The sequence below is a fragment of the Ischnura elegans genome, chromosome 9, assembly GCF_921293095.1.
Source record: "Ischnura elegans chromosome 9, ioIscEleg1.1, whole genome shotgun sequence".
Lineage (NCBI taxonomy): Eukaryota > Metazoa > Arthropoda > Insecta > Odonata > Coenagrionidae > Ischnura > Ischnura elegans.
This window is the reverse complement of record NC_060254.1, coordinates 73,885,423-73,904,420: the sequence shown is the minus strand read 5'-3', so window position 1 is coordinate 73,904,420 and position 18,998 is coordinate 73,885,423. Positions and strand designations below refer to the sequence as shown.

The 18,998-nt window shown below is 40.3% G+C and overlaps 1 protein-coding gene across 1 annotated transcript in view; it reads right to left on the bottom strand.

Moving 5' to 3' along the window:
- LOC124164956 overlaps positions 1-18,998 on the bottom strand; it is a 373,915-nt gene that overhangs the window by 162,360 nt on the left and 192,557 nt on the right. The gene's annotated exons all lie outside the window — the stretch shown is intronic.

Here is an 18,998-nt window from a genome sequence, read left to right as displayed (position 1 = left end):
ATTCGACATTTTTAAAATTTCCTTGTTAATTAGAATACTGGCAATACTTGGCACCCCTCTGCTCATGTCTCCACTATTTGTCGCCCCATGAATGTCATTATAATTTAGCGAATGTGTTTAAATTGGTCACTTTTAATCCTTATTTATGATTACAATTGACATTATTTTAAGTTGGAGGCACTGGTTATTGAGATCGTTGATCGATTTTGGTTGGGAATCGTTCAATGTTAATTTCGGTTGGTCTCTCCGCTATTTAGTGAGATATTTTCAGGCATTCTCATATAAAAATAAAGCAACGAGGATCAATAATAAGTAGGAAAATAGGGAGGCTAGCGTGATTCATAGGATCATTCTTCACATATATGTTCATTTCTGAAGGCTTTACCATCTGCGTGGATTCCGCGAAGTGTATGCTTATTTAATTTTCAATTCTATTACTGGGATAGGATCATATAGTTTATGAAAATGGTACCCAACATTAAAGACTTGGGACATACGAGTACATTCTAGGAGGCGAGAGAGGAAGAAAGAACGGTTTACTGAATCATGCATGAACTAACCAATTCCCTGATTTTTATATGTACTTACTAGTAGTTACGAAATTTTGTGTTCACGGGTTAATAAGATTGTTTTTGCAAATGGCGCTTTTAGTTGTTCTTCGGATATTTCGCTTTTTCAGCTCGGTGGTGACTAATCTGTGCGTTGGGAAATGCAAAAAATAGCCGGCGTTCAAAGTCGTCCTTTATTTATTTCATTTTTATATACAGTTAGAATATGACAGGCTATTTCATTGAACGAAATCAGATAAAAAACATATATACTACCAATCCACAGTCCTTTCATCGACATATCTAGCTAATCGGTGAGAACTTGAATAAATATGACAGCAAAAACCCGGGAATAGCACGTTGTTCCTGCCAGGCGCCCGAGCGAGGTGTCTGCCGTGACGTCATCAACGAAACGTAGACAGCGAAGTGAGACCACCTTACCTTCTATCACCTTGGCAAGTGCCTTCACTATACGTGTACCATTCATTCCGCTATCTACTGACTGCAGAAGCGATACTTTTAAGCTGTCGTTTTCTCCGAGTACGATAAGGGACTATAATACCTACGATTTCTTAGCTCTAGGATAGCTTCACTCGGACTTTGTAAAATTGGCTCGGCGTGTGTAGTTAATAACTTACTATAATGTTCACTACTAGTTTAGTTTGAAAGGGTGGCTGATACCGCTGAGGGGAATGGTCCGAGGGGTGGTTCTTCGAAAGGTCGCCGTGCCACAGGGGCTGCACGGGTTCGCCCGATTGCAAATAGCGGCTGGTCGATCGAGAGCCTTCCTCGAGGTCCATCTCTCGATGACGGGGTCACGTCACCCCGTAAATCTGAGTTTTGGAGGGTCGTGTCTCGGAGGGACGGTGGTAGTGTCACTCTAAGACGGGGTTTGGGGGATGCTGAGGCAAATCCCGTCCCCGTCTCGAACAGGTACCAGTTGCTGTCGGATGGAAACTCCGAGGTGCCTGACGTGCCTACTCCTACCCCGAAACCGGCACCTAGGAAGGGGCGTCAGAGTGGGAAGGGGGGAATCATAGTGTTAGGGAGTAGCAATGTCCGTCGTGTGATGGTCCCGTTACGGGAGAGGGCAGACCGCGAGGGTGTAAGCGACCGTGTAACGTCATGGTGCATCCCTGGTGGCGGTGTTCCTCAGGTGACGCAGGCGGTTGGTGCGGCGGTACGGGGCACGAAGTGCTCCAGACTGCGGGTCGTGGCTCATGTCGGCGTCAATGATGCCACCTTCCGTGGATCTGAGGAAATTCTAGATTCCCTCCGGGATCTGAATTCCGAAGTGAAGCGGGTGGGTGGGACCATTGGAGTCGGCATTGAGCTTTCGATTTGTAGTCTTGTCCCGAGGATCGATCGTGGTTCTCTGGTTTGGAGCCGAGTGGAAGGCATAAACCAGAGGCTGCGTCGTTTCTGCACGGACATCGGAGCCTCCTTCGTGGACCTTAGGCCGGCAATCCGATCGTGTAGGATCCCTCTGAACCGTTCGGGAGTCCATTACACGGCCGAGTCGGCTAGTCGTGTAGCGAGTAGCATATTTGAGCACTGTAGGTCTTTTTTAGAGTAGAGAGTAGGGCAGAGTGTAGATATATTAGTGGGTTGAAAAATAAAGGGGTAAGTTCAAAACTTTTCACAGACAAAGATTCTTCCAGAAATGAGAATAGAGAAGTAGAGAGAAAAATCAGCGTTTCAGGTATTACATTTAAGCACGAGAAGCGTCAGTCGAGCAACACGTTCAAAGGCAGTCAAGGCTCAAGTCATTTTGATAGTGTGTCAATAAGACATGCATTTCCATTTATCAGCGGTATAGAGCCTGTGAATAGTCTATTCGACAAAAGCAAATCAGCATTATTCCCGAATCGCAATAATACTAGTTCCGAAGTTTTAATCGTGGCTGTGGTTAATTTCCGTAGTTTAAGAAATAAGATTCCCGAATTCCACCATTTAATTCATAGTACGAAGTGTAACGTCATTTTTGGAACAGAAAGTTGGCTAACAGATGATGATTCAGACAATGAGATCTTCCCAAAATCGTTCACTGTTTATCGGAAAGATAGAATTAATCGAGTTGGGGGCGGAGTTTTTATAGCTGTAAAGAATTCAATCGTCAGCCAAGCGATAACCGTAACTGAGACCAGCGTTGAATCTGTGTGGTGTTTAATTAAATGTCCAAAATTCAAAACTATTTTATTATGTTCGTATTACAGACCACCTAACTCAGATATAACGTCAATGTTGGATTTTCAAAATCAAATAAACAGCGTAGCATCCAAGTATCCTGAAAGAAACTTGATTGTGGGTGGAGATGTCAACGTACCTTCTATAGATTGGGAGACTTATAGCTTCATTCCTGGTGGGAGGGATAAAGTGATCTGCGAGGCTTTATTACACACTTTCACATCTAATTCATTGTTTCAAATAGCATCCGCACCGAACAGAGGAGAAAATATTCTTGATTTATTAGCGACAAATATACCACATCAGGTAATAAACGTTGGCACTGTCGAAGGAATAAGTGACCATAGGGTAGTAACTGCAAAGTTTTCTCTAAATACCGCTGTAAACTTTAAAAAAGAGCGTAAAGTTTTCATTTTTAAAAGAGCTAATTTTGATGGGTTTAAGAGTCATATGAAAAATGCTTTCCCCGAGTTTCAAGAATCAGTATTACAGTTAAATGTAGAGAATACTTGGAAAGCTTTTCTTTCGCTCGTAACTTCGGGAATAAATAGCTACATCCCTAGTAAAATAGTAAAAGAAGGCAGCGAACCGAGATGGTACGACGCGGAAGTGAGAAAATCATTGAGGCGACAGAGAGCGTGTCATGCTAAAATGAAAAAAGTCAGCACGGATTTATTCGCTAATGAACGCGAGCTAATAATTAAAAAATATAGGATGACTAAAGCCGCCACGAAGGAAGCGTTCAGGAATGCGTTCACGAATTTTAAAAGAAAAACACTAGTAGAGCAGTTACAGGATAACCCAAAAGCATTTTGGTCATATGTTAGGGAAGTTCAAGGTAAACGATCTACCGTATGTTCGCTGAGAAACGACAATGGAGATGTGTTGACAAGCAGTTACGATAAAGCCAATTTATTAAATTCCTACTTTAAGAGCGTGTTCACGGAGCCTTCCGAAAACTCACCCGAGACCAATGACAATCCCTGTATTCATAAGATGCCAGCTATTGACATTAGTACGCTCGGAATAGAAAATATATTGAAATCGCTTAGTCCAAATAAATCACCTGGTCCAGACGAAATCCCTTCTCGCGTATATAAAGAACTAGCCTCAGAACTTGCCCCCTACTTGCAGTTAATATTCAGTAAATCCATCAAGCAACACGAAGTACCTAATGACTGGAAAATCGCTAATGTAACGCCTATATTTAAAAGTGGAGACAAGGAACAGCCATCTAATTACAGGCCGATATCTTTAACGTCCATCTCTTGCAAAGTCCTTGAACACATCGTAGTCAGCTCGGTAATGAAACACCTAGACGCGCAAAACTTATTAATGGGAAATCAACATGGATTCAGGAAAAGCAGATCGTGCGAAACTCAGTTAGCGCTTTTCGCCCACGATATTTTAGTCTCCGGGGAAGACAACATTCCAGTAGACGCGATTTTTCTTGATTTCAAAAAGGCATTTGATAAAGTACCCCACGGAAAGTTAATATTAAAACTGAAATCTTATGGTCTAGACGAAGATGTCATTTCCTGGATTAGAGAATTTTTGAGCGACCGCGTCCAAAGAGTAGTATTAGACGGTGATGTCTCCAATGAGGTTAGAGTGACTTCTGGCGTTCCTCAGGGTAGTGTCATTGGCCCACTCCTATTCCTTCTTTATATAAACGACATTGGCGAAGTAGTGCAGAGTAAGTTACGATTATTTGCAGACGACGCTGTAGTTTACAGAGAAATTCGTTCCAGCAAAGATATAGATGAACTAACGAATGACCTTGCTGCTATCCAAGCTTGGTGCGATGCTTGGCAGTTAGAATTAAATTTGGAAAAATGCGTCGTAATGAATTTCTGGAAGAAGAATAACTCACTACAGCGTAACTATGTCATTCGGGGCACGCAGTTAAAGGCAGTTGAATCTGTGAAATATCTAGGGGTTAGACTCAATAATGATCTATCGTGGAATAAACATATTCGAGAAATAACCGGTCAAGCTAATCGTAAAATGGGTTTTGTTAAAAGAATATTAGGAAAGTGCGACGACAAAGTGAGAGAAATTAGCTACTTTTCCCTCGTTATAAATAGACCACATTTGGAATACGCTGCCAGTGTTTGGGACCCTCATGAAAAAGGCTTAATAACAGAGTTAGAACGCGTGCAAAGAAGAGCTGCCAGGTATGTGAAAGGTCGTTACGATAGTCTTGTTAGTGTAACTGACCTCTTACATAAACTCGGATGGGAATCTCTGTCGGACCGTAGATTGAAAAATAGACTAAACCTTTTAGATAAATTCAAGAGCAGTGTCTTTTCTGACGAAGTTAACCATATCTTGCGGACGCCAACGTACTACGGAAGATCAGATCATATAAATAAAATAAGAGAGATAGATTGCAGAACAGACAGATTCCGAATGTCATTTTTTCCACGATCAATAAGAGATTATAACGGCAGCAATAGAACGCGTAAATAGATTGCATGACTTGTAGTGTAGCCTACTAACCTATGTAAAACTTACTGCATGTTTCTGAATTTCTATTCTATATTCTATTTCTAACAGCATATAGTAGTATAGTTTGTTATTATACGGGACGTTTCTTGGATGGTGTGGTGTGCATGTGGGAGTCCAAATGCATGCTGCATGCTGGTGATTGATCACCCCCTGCCAAACACCCTAGAGGTGGCTCGCAGGGTAAATTGTAGATGTAGATGTAGTTATCTTCGCACATTTAATGGCATGATATAACTCATGCATGAATCACTGACTACGCTAAATTTTATTTTTTCTATTAATAGCGAGCATGTTCGTGTCATTAGAACTCTCCTGGTATCTGGTCTGACCGCGTATCGTAGTTCTTTGTTCTTGGCCTGTGTCCGGCAAGCGAGCGCGTTTCCGATTAAGTCTAGGATGAGCGCTGTATGTATAGTGTGAAAATCAATCCGTGCCACACACCCTGGTGGTGACTTGCTCGGCACAACGTAGATGTAGATGCAACCATGCACCATTAATTAAGACTAGGATGAGTGCTGCAGGTTGGTCATTGGTCACCCCATGCCAAACACCCCAGAGTTGGCTCGCAGGGTCCATCTACATCTACATAATACCCTGCGAGCCACCTCAACGGTGCTCGGCAGGGGGTGATCAATCACCAGCATGCAGCATGGAATTGGTATTATGTAGATGTAGATTAATTCCGCTACCTATGATTGTCTTAATTTCATGTGCAATATTTGTACCTCATTAACTGTGTTGAATTTTACATGTTACATGACATTAGCTTTCACTCAGTAGGTTTTCGCAGGTTTTTCACGCCCCCCTCCTTGTGTGGGCGTTTTCCTGCAGTGGGTTTTTTCGCTGAAGGATACTAAACCCTTATCCTCATGTTTTTGTCCCACAAACAGAAATATTTTTTCTTACACAAAATGTTCACATATTCTTGTTTCTCTTTTTTTGACATTTCACAAACAGTGTATTTTGTATATATTTTGAATTTTAAACGTTTATCTACCGTTTTTAAATATGTTTGCATTGACGCTGTGGGGGGATTAGGTGGAAGAGGGGATTTCTTAGTCTCAACCTCGCCCGAATAAAGACATATTATTATTATTTTTATAATTATACATGATGCCTTGCCGAGATGGACATGGAGGAAGAAAAACTGGTATCCTAACATCCCTTGCCACAAGCCAATAATGTAGTTCGTAGTTATTACTACGGGAAATAGCGCTCCCTTTCCTTTCGCACTAAGTCGATACTCGCGTCCCCTCCTCGCCTCCAGTTGGAGAGAGAGAAGACGCTGTCAAGGGCGGAGGGGAGGGTCGGTATCAGGCGAGCGCAGCATCATCCCCCCCGGGCACATGTGATTCACGCTGGAAGATGACGAGCGAATAAAAGCGATGATTCCACTATCGCCTCGCAGCCCGACGTTGGCCAGCCTTATACGACCATCGATAAAGGGGAGAGTACGCATTGGAGCCCGCAGAGGCGTCTTTTAATTCATCTTCACACAGTTACAGTGGGCGACCCTGATGTATCCTGCGTTTACCGCGAAGCATATCTTAGGTTTACCGTCGTACTATGGTAGATGTGATCACGAGAAGAAATATACTGCAAAACAGAGATATTCTAAATGTCATTATTTCCTCGCACTATTAAGGATAACTATTGGAATTAATTCCTCTTTTGCTCCATAAATAACAATCAGACATAGTGGAAGGTTACACGGGATTTCCATCGGTTCAGGTTCCATCTCGGCCGACGTTTCGAGTTGGAGCTGGAGAACCTCACCCGGTGGAAATCCAGTGTAACCTTCCACAATTCTATACGCCTATATATTATATTCTATACACCGGGAAAGCTTACGATCATTCTATCAGACACAGTATTAATGTAAATAATGATCTTATTAATCTCAAATTAAACACATCGTTGTTGTCTCTTTGACTGATTGATCTTTGGAGTTTGGAGTCCAATTGCATGCTGCATGCTGGTGATTGATCACCCCCTGCCAAACACCCTAGAGGTGGCTCGCAGGGTATTATGTAGATGTAGATCTTATCCTGTAACTAATCAACAACTTTTGACCCTTGACAACACTTTTGATTATTTATTTTAATTTAAATTACCAATTGATTGATTCAATAAATTCAACAAAGCAACGGTGTCTTAATTGATAGAATTAATGGCGTCACTCTCTAGGACTCCTCTTGAATTCTTCCCCGTATAATAACAAGGTTGAAGTAACGAAAGATACTGTGCCACAGATTGTCTCAGAGAGGAGGACCAGTATCCAAGCCGGGAAACTTCCATCAATAGATATCGACCAGAAAGAGGGAAAACCGCACCAAATCAAATCAGTGGTCACCGCGGTGAACCGAGGGAACTTCGGAACATTACGTTTGCTTTTCATTTCGCCTCGAAAGTGAGGGGCAATTACCCAGGGAGAAGAGGTCTGACGGAAAGTTATGCCACACTTACGTAACATGTGTCATCATTCACAAAAATAAATTCTCAACGACACTTCCGCAAGGGCGTAGCTGTAGGGACACTAAAGTGATTTTATCTGCCGTTCCGTCTTACCGAAAGGCGACTCAGTGGCCGAGTGAGCAATTCATGGCCGAGCTCCACAACGCGTTCGGGCGACGCAAGTGCGTTGTTTGTTTAGAAAAGCAAGCATCACAGTCATAAGCGGTATCAATTTTTGGTTATTTGATTGATACGATATATATTTACTCGTAATTCTATTATTTTTACTAAATGTGGTAGGACGAATTCTTTATCAGTGTTATATGCTATAATTAACGCAACTACTACGATCTAGAGTACTTACTAAGCTAGCTTTTTGTTTTCTATTACTAACTAATAGTTTTATTTTCATGGTAGCAAGTTCGTGCCCTTACCACTCTTCCAGTTTCTGGTCTCACCGTATCTCCATATCCTGTGTGCCTATCCCTTACATCCTTTTCCGTGGACTATAATACTTTCAAACTCCTCGTAAGGGTGTCAAGCCATTCTTCAACGAGTAAGGAAATAATAATCATAAACATAAATTGCGTAAATGAATCAATTACTACGCTATCTTTTTGTTTTCTGATACTAACTAATAGTTTTATCAATATGGTAGCATGTTCGTGTCCTTAGCACTCTCCAGGTTTCTAGTCTGACCACGTCCTGTGTGCTTGGCCTGCGTCCCGCAAGCGAGCGCGTTTCTGATTAAGGCTAGGATGTGTACTGAAAGCCTGACGTGGAAGCACCGCGTGCCACACACCCTGGTGGTGTCTAGCACGGAACCTCGTAGAAGTAGAGTCCTGCCTTACTTATTTATATGGAAGCCATGATTGACGTTGAAATCGATGAAAATATTGAATTATATAGAAGGAGACTCGGACTATAAGCATAATATATAAATTACCAGCAAGCTAACATGACAATTAATGACTTTTTAAATGATATATTGAATAATAATTGCCTTTTAAGATTGTATAAACATGGCTTCCGGGTCTTAGTGGTTGATGACCCATAAGCCAACCAATGCCATAGTACACTCACAGCCCGCGGGAGCAGTAAACAAAGGGGATGGTTCAGACCCGCCTGTATCTAATCCAGACCTGTATCCTTCAACCAACCCAAAGGCTCTCCCCCGCCACTTCGTCTAGCCCCTAGTTTGTCTTCGCCGCTGTCTCTCGCTCCCACTTGAGTTTCCCTTCCCTTATAGCACCCAACTCACCCCCTTTTCCTCCACGCTGAACTTTTCCGTCCACTTCTCCCGTTCCGAGAAAAGAGGGAGACGAAAAAAGTCGGAACGCCCCATTCTCCCATACACACTCACACACACGAGCTCACGATTCAAGTGTGCTCCCAATCTTCCCGCGAGGAAAAAGCCCAAGACTTCTCGGTATGCGAGGCGAGACAAAAGACTCCATTGAGGAGGACTATCTCGCGATGAGGAAGCGATCGTACTCTATTTTATTTTTTTTCATCATCCTCAGTAGAGAGGCGAATGGCCGACTGTTCAGTAATCAACAGTTTCCTCTTGCACGTAGCTGGAGGTTAACTTGCGCTTCATGAAAGCTTTATTTTCAGGTCTGATGAAAAAATTAAGGAAATACAGGGCTATTTATAAATACAGCTATTTATTAATACAGGGCTATTTTAAATAATGGACCCACTTTCAAAAATTCGTTTATATTAATTATTTTACAATATGAAATTTATATCACATATTATGAAAAAAAACTTTGAGACGTCAGCTTTTCTTTGATAAAAAGCTTTTTCATTTTGGATTTGTACTTGAAAAAAATACGACGTTTTGAATATTGGTTCATCATTTAGATTACCCCTGTAGAATCGAGAATGGAGAGGTTCAACAATTCATTCATTATTTCCGCGAGCTACATAATACTAGAACATATTTCATCGCGATTTAAAACTTGGTCCTTCGATCAAAATTTTTACACAGTTAATGTTAACGACTAATACACCCAGTAGTGGTAACAGGTCGATATATACTTCACTCTTCTTGAGTTACCTACCCCTAGTTTGACATGCATGAAGATCTGCGCATAAATATTGCGTTAGCGGGATGAAATGTTCATGCTTGGCGATATTTAACCCCTGCGATATATCTACGTATACATGGTACCCTGCAAGTAACATACAGAGGTGTTTGGCACCTGGTGAATTATCACCAACATGCGCCGAAGGAATAAAATTCACTTCCACTAACATGCATGGAGCATATAACATATAAGCTATTGGATTAGCTACTAATATGTGGACACTTATTGTGATGGCACCTATACTTAGCTTAGAGCATGTTAGGGAAGTTACTCACCCCCAGCCACACACCCTAGAAGTGGATCGAAAGGGTAATATGTAGACGTATAAAGGTATTGAGAACGATTGCCTGCGGCGACGCATTCATTCCATTCATCGTTGGCAGGGTCTTTCGTCCAGGAAACTGAAGATCACTGCCATGGTGACACAGCAACCCAACTCTTAAGTAATAATTAGTATGCACTTGGCACTCGCGGGATATAACGTTCGAGACAGTGGGGGGCAACTATGACCGATCCAGTTCGAGGGACCGGGAAGATCAATGCAGGTTATTCAAGAGTGCGCGTATTAGCGTGCTCAAAGAAGTAGAACATACACTAAATCTCAATTCACTAACAATAAAAAAGGCTAATGCATACGTGATTTGCATGGAGGAAAAAATAGAGCAATTAGAGCGCCTGGAATTGCTCTCCAACGAAGTTCAAATAAATTTAAAAAGTGCTAAAGGGGTATAAGGGATTAAAACAAGATTTTTCACCTCATTTAATGGTTTATCTTACATTTCCTCCATCACCTCTCCACCTCTCGGCATTTATTTCACTATCAACAGTTAAAACTCACCGTTATAGCGCGAATTATATCTGCTTATTTATATAGCTGTTAACTATATATTAGTATTACCTTCATCGTGGTTATTTTTTATTGAAAGAACGAGATTATGTATTCAATCATTGTAAAGGCCGCAGAGACATTTTAGCGCTTAACTAACACAAGAATAAATACGTAAGATATTCGCCTATGAAATCCGAATGTGATAAGCGCCGGCAGTCATTCGACATCCGAATATGTTCTCCTCTCGATCAAGAATTCCACTGACCCCGTTGAGAAAATCGGCCTCATTTGTCGCGAGTTTACTTTCGTTCGGCTCTCGCCAGGAATGTTTTGATTACGCCATCGCTGACGCAACGACTCGGAACTCGATGATGCTCGACCTAGCAAGGCTTATCAAACACACCGCTGCAAAATTAAAATTTTATAGTACATCTCATGACATACAGTATTGAAGCACACAATGGCAAGGGAAATCCTCAAGAATTTGATTTTTTTATCCCCGACAATTTATTTCAATAAATAGAAGTAGACAAAAAGGAAAAACAGTTGCAATAATGGGAAAAGGATAGAACTCGGATTGTGATACAACATCCTGAGAACTGAATCAGCATAAAAATAGAGGCAAAGTTAAAAATGAAAGGATAGGGTGATAAATCTATTTGTTGGAAAAGGGTAGTCTAAACACTCCAAATAGGGCTGAGGTAAAAATGAACTAGTGTCTATTTTGGAACACATTTACGTCAACGAGGAAATATGCACTGACAACATAGGGATAGAAATAGAAGAGAAATCGAAAATTAGGAATGGAAAAGAAGTAAATCATATCGAGTGGTCAGGTAAGGTAATTACGGAAGGGATGATTAGGATAATTAGGATAGAAAGAGAGCGCTGTAAACAAGCGAGGACACGATGAAGAACTTGATGTGGAACAAATAAAGATGGAAAATTGTTAATTTTTCATGATATAATACGAGGAGAATATTGGAATGAAAAAAGAAAGGAATAAGAAACTTTCGATGACCTCAATGAAGGACGAACACATTAAAAGCTGACGAGGAGAACATAGAGTATAGCAGTAATCATGTGCCAGAGCATGGTGTGAATTTATGACGATAACTTTTAAGCTGAATCAGAATTTACGTCTCCAGAATGGCCATAAGAATGACCGTCGCATTTATTCCATGGCCATAATAATTATTCTATCCCCGCGAGCAGTCATGGCCAATGCAAAACTCACCTTGAACGTAACTTCGTGATCGGTGACAATAAAATTCGTCACTTCTCATACTAATTTAACATAAATGAGCCGTGGTTACGGCACCGTGTACCATTATCACCTTCTTTGTAGACGTTTGAAGATGCTGTTATATAAAGAATGTTCGAGGAGGAATCTGCAATACTTCAGGTTGGTGATATAGGAGACAATTTTAAGCATTTTTTTCCTACAAACGTGGGGTCGCCACTCCTTAATTTTAATCCTCCAATAATTGAGCTATGGCAACGCGAACATATTGTTGGACGTACTTCGCAGTTGCCATGAAAACGCTGAATACGGTAATATGCAGTGAACCCGAAAATTACGCCAAGCTTCCATTGCTGTTGTAGCTAATCGCCTCGGTAGTTGAAATGTCAACGATTAATTTGGAGTCCATTGTAAAACAATAAGCTACAATTCTCTAAGTGGATAGCATAAATGAACGACACATATCCCAAGTACAATCAGCACAAGTTTAAGATCCCTTACATCACTCCAAATCACGTTATTCGGCGTTTTCAAGTCAACGAAAGTGCATAAAAATGTTGCGTTGCCATAGCTCAGTAACGAAGAAGTTGCGACCTCATGTTTATTGGAATAAAAAATCCTAAAATTGTCTCCCCTACCATCTCCTAAATTATTGCAGATTCTTCGTGAATCACCTTGCTTATTTAGTTAATTAAAGGGACTTGACAAGACGCTCGAGGATTTGTTGCTGCGCTACGAGTGACGCCTTGTTGTAAATGGAATGATCTCACAGGCGAGGATGGCGAGGGATGGGCTCCTACGCAGCCATTGAAAACCTTACGAAACAAGCGTGATTTGTTACGCAAACCAGGATTCTTGGCAGCAGAAGGTTAAAACCCATCGAATGACATTGGATGCGTCCATTGAGGTAGTTAAAGAACGTGAACCTTTTGCCGGATGAGACTAAAATGGCCGATTATAGGGCTTCGCATGCGTCGATACTCATAGAGTCATAGTCAGCGACACAGACGTGGTATCAAAAGAGTTATTTAATTAAAATACTCACTATATAGAGATTTTGATAATGAATCCTGAAGGAAATATCAATGGAAAATACATCCAACAAACGACATCAATTTCTGATTTGAGAATAAATAGTTTGCTAATCCAAGATGCCAGAAGTAAATGCGCAAAGTTAATATCTTTTGTTTCTCAACCAAGTCCGTTGCTCCACAAAACTTGCCAGAGGACATATATGGCCTCACTTTGAACGAGAGAATGATATCTACAAGGTAAGGAAAGTCTTTAAAATGCCCACTATGTTTCAATTTAGAACGCCGATTTTTTTGTTATTAGGGTAATCATCTAATTATCTCTAGATAATTGAACTTCACGGAAACCATGATTGAATGAGATTGAAAATTTAATGATTAGAGTTTTATTGCCTTTATAGAAGTGTGATATAGGGACTATTTGAACTCCATCCTAGAGGGAACTGTCATGCCGCAATATATTTCTAGGTGCCACAGAATGACAATATAAGGGATATGATTGGCGAAGGCAAATCAATGAAAGAAAATTCAGTCTTTCAATAGGAAATGATAAACCATAAAATAATGGAGCATCCCCCACATTATTGTAAGAATTCACTTCACCTATTCACATTGGCTTCCTCAGACGCAGATTGTGCCTAAAAACCCCTTGCCATACGTCCTTGACGCGGCTCGCGGAATAGCACGCAAATGTAAATGAAATATATTCATGATGATGAAGTGATTTTACGAGACATTCGGAAGAGAACCTCTAAGAAAATCAGACGCGTAACAAGAGCGGAAGTCTCTCCTAAGGTGGTATGACGAATTACTTGACACATATATTCACGGCTTCCAGCAAAAATAACCAGTGAAGCTTACAGAAACGTTTCATGAAATAAGTCAACAGTTGCGATATACACGGCTTTCTCGGTAAAGTAACTTTTTTTTTCGATCGCATTGATCATCGATTACTAGTCACTTCAATGCATATATCATGAGCATGGAGTATCCTTACAAGCAATGAATATTTTGCAACTATATCTACATAATACCCTGCGAGCGAGGGTGTTTGGCAGTGGGTGATCAGTCACCGGTATGTTGCATGCAAGGGGAGCCCCACATGAAAACTACACGGTCATAAAAATGTAACGCATACTAACAAATTATAATTCCGTATACATACAAAGACAAAATTTGCTAACTAATTATGAAGCCATTCTGCCTATGAAGCTAGAACAACTTCTATCACACTTTGAAGCGGTGAAAACTGACCCCTATCAATTTTTCTCTACCAATTATGAGTAGATAAAAAATATGAATAATGAAAAATGATGAAATAATAATGAAAAGCGAACATCTACGGAGACACGATGAAATTCGAGGCTAGACGATTTGTATTAGGCATTATGAAATGAAGTATTTAAGAGCAAAATAGAATGTTTCACAGTAAATACTTCTGTACCGCAAGGGACGAGACAGGATCACGGAATGAAAGGGAAATGAACCACGAGAAACCCACACTCCACGTGGAAATCATTTTCACTTCCGGTGCCCTTCGACGTTCGACATGGGCCCGTTGGAAAAAATGTAGGAATGGGAAGAACATAGCCACATCTACATACCATATCCAACGGAGTTGAAAGGACCGGTCGTATATGCCCCTCCCTGACGGAAGATGGAAGCCGTCGAGAGATCCGTGTTTGCGGTAAAAAAATACACACTTTTTTTTCCAGAAACTGAAAGCGTAGCAAGTAATCACTGAAAACCGAGAATAATGGTGGAGATGGGATGCCCGCCGTAGAATAGTCCACGGGATTTAATCTTGCTAGAAGGCGAGTGAACAGAAAACTGGCCATATAATCAGCATGTGCCACAAGATATTCCATAGATAGTCCTTGAAAAATATTATTTTCGAGATAAAGACGGCCTAGATACTGACAGGAGATGAACAAACAGCATTGCCTTTCACCGAGATGATCGTTCGAGCGATTCAATTTTCTCATGTCTGATAGGGGAAATCCATGGTAGAAAGGATTTCAGAGGAATAAAAGCGTCTTAACGTCGGCAGGACCGTCTAAACTTTGCATGCATACTAAGCCTACCCTGGCTAGAAAATGATAAAATATTTATAAGGCGATGGGTGACCTACATATATATTATTCACTATTGTACCATGAAAATAGGCTGTTACAGGACTCAATTATTTCCGATGTGCTGGGAAAATTAAATTCATCCACAGAATTCTTATAGTCTTCAAGCAAACGCGAAACAGTAAATAGATCATTTGTTCTGGTCATCAAAATAGGCCAATTCCTTTTTGCAATAAATCAGAGTCAAAGTTACCAAATAATTCCTAAACTGTTCTCCGTATCCAATAGATGAAGCTCTAAAGTCAATGCTCAATCCGGTCGATCAATAATTCATGGATGATATAAACAGATTTCATTTACATTTTCAACTTTAGTATATGACCATACAGTTACCATTAAATCTGAAAATTTTGGGGCAATATGAGGTATATCTGAGATTGAAATAGGTGAAATCCTTTACTTAATAACACACGTCACAGCAGTGGAGCAGTAGCATAATTATGCATCAAATAAAAGCTTAAAATAACAACATAATAAACACACAGATCTTATAAAACAAGTATATTGTAAAAATCAAACAAACCGACAGTACCTATATCAATCAATTTCAACAAATTAAACGCTTCGCAGAATTACGCTAATCATGGTGTACGCTCCTTTTATTCTGATGCATCTTAATGATCTTATTCCGAATGCATCTTGACCTTCATTCACCTATATTTTTAGCTGAGCAGAATCTTATCTTGCACAGTTTCCGCTGCCACCCAACAAATAACGAATGACAGCAATTTCGTGGAAGATTATCGCACTATCGGCTTAGATAAGGTTTGATTTCGCATATCAATGCTTATTACGGAGAGTTCTTCAAAATATATTCATTTAAATTTTCCCAGTGCTTCAGTGAGTCTGATTACGAGGTTATTCACGCGAATCTACGTTCTAATTTATTGGAACGAAAAAATTGGTATACAAATTATAATAACCCATAAAAAATAGTTAAAGCAAATAAACTAATATCTTTTTAGTTTGCAAAAAACTAAAAAATAGCAGTAGGTATCTGGGGTATCGCATTCAATTCGGCAATAAAACTGTTCCACCTAGTCAAACCAAGGATAATTTTATCCACTGATTTCTTTTAGGTACCATGGATATATTACAAACAAATTCTTCATCGCTTAGCACGCTCCATTGATTGCTCAAAATGTCAAACAATCGAAATCGACAATCAACAATTTAGGATTCATTTTCTCTTAGGGGTGTAGAGGGCAGCTAAATATTTTTACTCACCAATACAAGGAAAAGAAAGTTATGCATGGATTGCATTCTTGATGAAGAACTTACGTGTTCAATAATTTACCCTGATATCCAGCCTTGGCTTGACTAGGTGGAACGGTTTTATTGCCGAATTGAATGTGATACCCCAGATACCTACTGCTATCCAGCAGCAAATACGCTGTAGTTCTACATGCTAGCTAAAAGTCTCTGCATAAATTGCATTTTGAAGGCTGTAAAACTTACAAACTCATAAAATATACTTGAAGAGGTATTGTAAACGCTGAAACGAGTAAAATACATAAAATTTCTCTCGAAAGAAGTTCCTAAAAACAATTTCATTGTCTTCGTAACCCCACCCTAAAAGGGTTTTAAGTGAAAGGAAGGATTAACCCATGGCCTACTTCAATCTATACGCCCTCCTCACGGTGGTGATACGAGAGAACGGCAAAAAAAACACGAAAAGACAAGATATCAGTCAGGTGTAAATACCGTGTTATTCTTTTATCTCCGGCAAACACTCACAAGTTTCGTGTCGTGCGTGGAGAGTGCATTTGAAACGAGAATCATCGACCAAGGTTCTGAACGCCCCCTCCTCTTTAAGTCTCATCACACAAACGAGTGAGAAAAGAGGGGGTGGGTGGAGGGGTGAAATCTCAAAATGGCAAATGCAGAGGGAGAGAAAGAGTCAATAATGACGATGATAAATGATAAATTCAAGAGCAGTGTCTTTTCTGACGAAGTTAACCATATCTTGCGGACGCCAACGTACTACGGAAGATCAGATCATATAAATAAAATAAGAGAGATAGATTGCAGAACAGACAGATTCCGAATGTCATTTTTTCCACGATCAATAAGAGATTATAACGGCAGCAATAGAGCGCGTAAATAGATTGCATGACTTGTAGTCTAGCCTACTAACCTATGTAAAACTTACTGAATGTTTCTGAATTTCTATTCTATATTCTATTTCTAACAGCATATAGTAGTATAGTTTGTTATTATACGGGACGTTTCTTGGACGGTGTGGTGTGCATGTGGGAGTCCAAATGCATGCTGCATGCTGGTGATTGATCACCCCCTGCCAAACACCCTAGAGGTGGCTCGCAGGGTAATTTGTAGATGTAGATGTAGATGATGATAATTTTATTTTTTTCAATTCGCCATATCGAGTCTCGGCACCCGGCGTGTGTGTGACACCAATAACACGGAACACCCTTAAAAGGAATACAAAAGTTCCCCAATTTAGCCGCTGCATCCCGACGAGTTTGACACCTTTTTTTTTCTTTCCGTTAAAAAAAAAAAGAGTCGAGAGAGCAGCAGGGAGGCCGCATATACCTATAGTGGAGAAAAAACCTCCATTAAAAATTTCCGCGCGCACAGAAAATATCGGGAGTCGGCGATCTAACAGACACAAGACGGGGTTCGTGAGAGACTGCCTTTGAGGTGCCAAGAATATATAAATAAACCGAATCGCACCGCAAAAAAAAGAGAGAAAGACCAGGACATGGGGTGGACTCGCGGGAAGAAAAAAAAACTCGCAACTTTTGTCGGAGAGGGAATAACCCACTCAAACGACTCACGTGAGACTATCACTTTTATCAGGCCGGAAACGTTACGAATGCCCACAATATGAAATATACAAGACTTTAAAATTGAAAATATGGACGCAAATACGATGTGAGGTCTATTGGAAAGTGATAAAACAGTAAATGAAAGAGAAATGACGTAAAAAAATACTTCGACCATTCACACCTACATATCGATGGCTATGTTCTAACAACACGTATCTCAAAAATAGCAACTTTTCAGGAGAGCAAAAAAAAAGATTATTTTTTTCTAATTGTACACTGAAATTACAAACCAAAAATTCATAAAACTGAAAAAGAAGCATACATTTGCCAACAAAGAATTGATTTTTGGTTGAATTTTATTTTTTAATGTTATTACACATTTTTTAAGATACCTATGTCAAACCGGCCAAATTTTGAGATACGTGTAGTTAGGACTTAGCCATCGAAATGCACAATAAGCTATGTCCAGATATGATCAAAATGCGTCACAATATCAGAAATGTAGATGTGAGACAGAATAGTGAGGCTATCGCTTTTAACCAGGACGGGAAGGATGTAACTTTACGAACATCCATAAGCACGAAATATAAAATACATACCGAAAATATGGAAAATACCGCGAATACGATGTCAGCGACGTGAGGTCTACATAAAAATGTGACATAACAATAAAAATAAGCCAAAAAACATCAAAAACAGGTCGATCGTTCAAACCTACATTTTGAACATTCAGCGATCTTCAGATAAGAGCACAGTGCGTCACTATCTGTGAAAAATACAAGACGGAATTCAACAGCATCGCCCTTTCACTATATATTCCTAGCGTACGAGCAAAACCGGAGTGATCGATCGCTGCCAATTTAATGGACGAAAAAAAGAATATAACCCGCCTCCAGCATGGGACACAAGGTTCACAGCACAACACCCCTGTTGTCCATAAAATTATTTAACTCTCTCGATCACGGGAAAACGACAGATAAACCCACAGTTAATGATCGATCAGTTCATTATCTTTCGTGCATCAACAGAGGGATGGCCTCGAAAAGCAGTGACTTGCCGAGATACGGCGAGAGGTGTCGCCTTTAATCGTAGCGGGGGCAGATGAGGTGCTCCCACAGCAGACAATTGAGGGAGGAATATGAAACGATCATTGAAGATCACATACTCAACGCTTATATATC